Source organism: Lactuca virosa, chromosome 3, assembly GCF_052849685.1.
Source record: "Lactuca virosa cultivar CGN04683 chromosome 3, Lactuca_virosa_CGN04683_v6, whole genome shotgun sequence".
Lineage (NCBI taxonomy): Eukaryota > Viridiplantae > Streptophyta > Magnoliopsida > Asterales > Asteraceae > Lactuca > Lactuca virosa.
This window is the reverse complement of record NC_136428.1, coordinates 5,053,427-5,058,364: the sequence shown is the minus strand read 5'-3', so window position 1 is coordinate 5,058,364 and position 4,938 is coordinate 5,053,427. Positions and strand designations below refer to the sequence as shown.

The 4,938-nt window shown below is 46.2% G+C and overlaps 1 pseudogene; it reads right to left on the bottom strand.

Moving 5' to 3' along the window:
- Window positions 1-2,196: 2,196 nt before the first annotated feature.
- On the bottom strand, window positions 2,197-3,868 carry LOC145163266 (uncharacterized; annotated as a pseudogene).
- Window positions 3,869-4,938: the final 1,070 nt, after the last annotated feature.

Sequence of the window (4,938 nt, the reverse complement as noted above, 5' to 3'; positions counted from 1 at the left end):
CATGATGCTTCAATCCATTTTTTATATAAAGTAACTACGACCACCTACTGCTACCCCAATCTACGATACCTTCTCATCTCCTTCGATTGGCTCCGTGTGGGGCATCCTGTTGAGAGACATTAGCTAATATAGCCTGCCCCTTTTTGCGCAATACCTCTTTCTTTGTATGTGGTCTCCTGCCATTTTTCCAGCACAGTAGTTGCATAAGCAGTCATGTTCAGGGGACGGAGTTCAAGGCGAGTAGCCCTTATTTCTCTATTCAATCCACGGCCTACCTCGAGACACCTGTGTCACAACGGCTGATTTTTTGAGTGAGGGAAGCCAGAGCATTGGTCAAGAGAGAGAAAGAAGAAGAACTATAGATCGAGAAAGTCACATTAGCTACACCAGACCAGACAGACTTTCTTTTTTTTTTACTATTTTTTGACTGACCGGATCGGTCACTCCTCAACCAACTAAGACATTTCTGAGCAGTTCCCCTCACCCCCTATCACTTAAAGGCAGAGCTAACCCAACATTCTACTGCACCGACAAACTGGAAAAACAGCTATTGCTATCGATACCATATTAAACCAAAAGCAAATGAACTCAAGGAGCACCTCTGAGAGTGAGACATTGTATTGTGTCTATGTAGCGATTGGACAGAAACGCTCAACTGTGGCACAATTAGTTCAAATTCTTTCAGAAGCAAATGCTATGGAATATTCCATTCTTGTAGCAGCCACCGCTTCGGATCCTGCTCCTCTGCAATTTCTGGCCCCATATTCTGGCTGTGCCATGGGGGAATATTTATGCGATAATGGAATGCACGCATTAATAATCTATGATGATCTTAGTAAACAGGCAGTGGCATATCGACAAATGTCATTATTGTTACGCCGACCACCATGCCGTGAGGCTTTCCCAGGGGATGTTTTCTATTTACATTCCTATCTCTTAGAAAGAGCCACTAAACGATCGGACCAGACAAGCGCAGGTAGCTTGACCACCTTACCCGTCATTGAAACACAAGATGGAGACGTATCAACCTATATTCCTACTAATGTGATCCCCATTACTGATGGACAAATCTGTTCGGAAACAGAGCTCTTTTATCGCGGAATTAGACCTGCTATTAACGTCGGCTTATCTGTCATTCGCGTTGGGTCTGCCGCTCAGTTGAAAACTATGAAACAAGTCTGCGGTAGTTCAAAATTGGAATTGGCACAATATCGCGAAGTGGCCGCCCTTGCTCAATTTGGGTCAGACCTGGATGCTGTGACTCAGGCATTACTCAATAGAGGTGCAAGGCTTACATAAGTACCGAAACAACCACAATATGCACCACTTCCAATTGAAAAACAAATTTTAGTCATTTATGCAGCTGTCAATGGATTCTGTGATCGAATACCACTAGACAGAATTTCTCAATATGAGAGAGCCATTTTAAAGAGTATAAAAACAGAATTACTACAATCCCTTTTAGAAAAAGGTGACTTAACTAACGAAATAAAAATGGAACCAGATACATTCTTAAAGGAATGCGCTTTGGGTTACACAATATAAAAGAAAAAAAAATATATAAATTATGTATGTCAGTGGATTGAAGAATTCAAGCTCGAAGACCAAGAGAAGCGGGCTTTTTTTCGCCGAAAGAGGGGCCTGTTGACACAATCTCATTTCTTTCACCCTTGTTTTCCGTTGGTCAACAACCAACAAAAGAGGGAGAGAGAGATCTCGTTAGTCCTGGTATGATTGCCGCGGGTTGTCGTTGGCCCGACGAACTTTGGGAGGGAAGGGAAAGGTCAAGCTGGCGGAGACCCAAGCTGAGAGTAACTGCCCGAGAAGGTCAGTGAGGTTCCAACTGTAGTGAAATGAAGGATCTTTCTTAAAATGAACTATGGTTGGAAGAAGACAGGCAGGAGTGAGCCGAACGAGAGCAAAGCAAGTTCCAGTGGTGGGCTGTCGGTCTGTTCCCAAAGAAGGGTAGCAATGCTAGATTAAGAAGGGGTAAAGCCATAACTCTGCCCTAAGCATTGAGCTTAAAACAAGCCACGAAAAAGACTTTTCGGGTAGCCTTCCATGCCAAGCCAGCACATGGATCGGATTGGTACTCGAAGGGCTTCCCCTTCCTCGGCCCCTTTCTTCTGTCTTTGACTGACCACAAAAAAGACAACAAATAAACGGAGACGTGTCACCAAAGCAACACTTTCAGGATTAATTACAGGCCATGGTGATCTTCGATCTCCACCATGGGCTTGACTTGAGGCATCGGGGACTCACCACAACCTCATGCCCATTCATAGCAGCACACGTTCCTTCCATCGTCTGATGTCCTCCTGAGACTTCTGAGCCTCCTAGGATACTGTCGTAAGCCGTAGCCACCAGATTAATATGTGGAAATGGCAAGTACACACTGTGCACCACGATCTTGACGTTGCGGATGACGTCCGACACCTTAATCCTCACATAGTTCATCGTCATCGGCGCCGAGGTCAAACCTCCACCGGCACCAGAGGTTGTGATAAGCAGCGATTTGCCTCGTTCCAATGTCGGCGGAGCAGTCCCCACCGGAAGCTTCTCCAGATCCGCGATCGACAAGAAATGGTTCGGCACAATGTGGAACCTGACATTGCTGATATGATATAAGAGTGAGAACCGGAGAAGATCGAAAGGTCGTCAACGACGAAGACTGTCATATTGTATTGTTAAGAGTCACAAGCTCGGCGTACTTCACCTTCATAGCGAGGGCTAGGATGCTGAAGCCATTGTTACGGAGCCGGATCATGGCATCTCTGAGCATCAGGCGCATGATAGCGGGCTGCACCGAGCCGGAAGTCTGGATATGTTGACCAGAATGATGATCTGGATGGAACGGGAATGAGAGCGAGGTCATCCTCTCCACGTCGCAAGAAAACGTAGAGAGCGGAGAGATGAAACCTTGAAGGCCATGAATAACCACCATGCCGTTGTTGAAGAGATCGGTTGCGTGATCTCCATCCCTCCGATAAAGACCTTAGCACTGGCAGTTGTGCTGGTCTTTCTATTGACCGAATCAGAGGTGAGGGTGATGCAACGGCCTGGACTCAAGGTCTCTCCTGCCTCTCGGGCGAGGGATGAGAGTAGTGTTATTTAGTTTGATGAGGGGCGAGGGATTTGCGTGATCTCCACACTTTGACACATGATATTCCGTAACGAGTAGATACTTCCGCAGGAGCATAATCTATTTTCTGGTTAAATACATTACTAGATGTTTTTCCATAATTTCCGCATTCAGTTCTAGCTATTTCTGCACCTTCTGATCGACCTGAACAACATATACGGATCCCCTCCACCCCTTTTTTCATTACTAATCGAATATCCTTCACTATTTGACTAAAAATGGAGCGAAATGATCTTGTTTTGTTCCTCGGTTGAAAAGAGATATCTTGAGCAATCGGAGAAGCACTTTGATAAACAGATTTGATCTTGACCAGCTCAATTATTGTATTAGTCTTTGTTCTATTAGACAACAAAGATCGCATTTTTTTCACTTCGTTCAAATAAAAGTTGTACCCGTACGGAATTTTTCTGTTTCTCAGTATGATCTCTATCATCATCTCTATTCCCTTTATCAATTCTCCTATCCCACCTAGGTCTATGAGTTTCTCTAGCAATTCCATTACCTTATCCTTAGCCGTGAGGTTCCAACATTTTTTCCTGAATTTTCGTAGGAGTTGTTCCCGGGCATACTCAAAAAAAGGTTCTTATACACTCCAACCCCGTCCCTTGGAAAGAAAAAGGTAGCACCGAAGAAAGGAAAGAGCGAGATGGTGGTTTTTGTTGTTCCCGCGAAGTGAGAGTTTCCCTTCATACGGCTCGAATCATTCTTAGATGCCCCGAGAGGCATCCTTTCCTTGTTTGTTGGGTTGGTTCACGCACGCGCAAACGAGCACTGGCCGCAACATCAGGAAACTATGACCAATAGAGTCAGACACTTAGCTACATCCGCACGCAAAAGGAATGTGGTTCTGGTTGAGGCTTTCTTTTCCTTATTAGTAAAGGGGGCTAGGGACGTTCGCGGAGTCCGTGCCTTCCGTACCACCAAAAGGCCGTTCTTGGGCGGATCCCGCTCCTAAACATAAGGGATAGGGGTCCTGGGTCTGGGCCTACCATATAAAAAGGGTCGTAGAAAAAGAACCCGGCCACCTATTTCATTCGGCGTTCCGGGGCAGGGGCCCGACCGATTCGACCTACTTTTGCTTTTGGATAACAAGAAGGCGAGCTTCTCTGCTTTCATCAAATCAAAAGCCCAGTCAGCCACCAACTCGGTGCAGGTCACGTGACCTACAGCTCGGCCTTCGGTTTTTGAGGCTTCCTCTACCCACATATCTATGTGTCCGCAGCACTTCCATATGGAGAAAGATAGGCTTACCATGTTCCATCAATAGCACCTAACCTATACCGATTTTGGCGGACCGTGCTCCACCCCGGTGAACTCATGCGGTTCTGACGTGCCCAGAGGCCAGAGGCGAATCCGTTCACAGTCCGTAGGACCAACACCATTCGAAGGTGGGCGGCCCACCCCGCCTAGAACAGTTATGTTTGACTGGGCTTACACACATTCGCTCACTTACGCTGTCCCCCCTCAGCTCACCCTAGCCCCCGGCCTTTTGCTCTTCTAACGTAAGCTCCAAGGCTTCACACCAAGTCTTCACTAACATAATATGCATGCTTAAGTAGGGTCAGGCAGAACCGTTGTTGCCTGATGGGAACTTCCCCCATATTGCTATCAATGTCTTCATGTCACACGACCTCTTAACATTACACCACTGAATCCCCAATCCTTTGCTTGCTGTGCAGTGACAGTACCAATATCCACTAATCGTTGTTTCCAGATACGGTTGCCGGTTGACATATCTTCTAATTTGTCGATACGAGAAGCAAATTGTTGTGTGGAGGAATCAATATCTCGACATA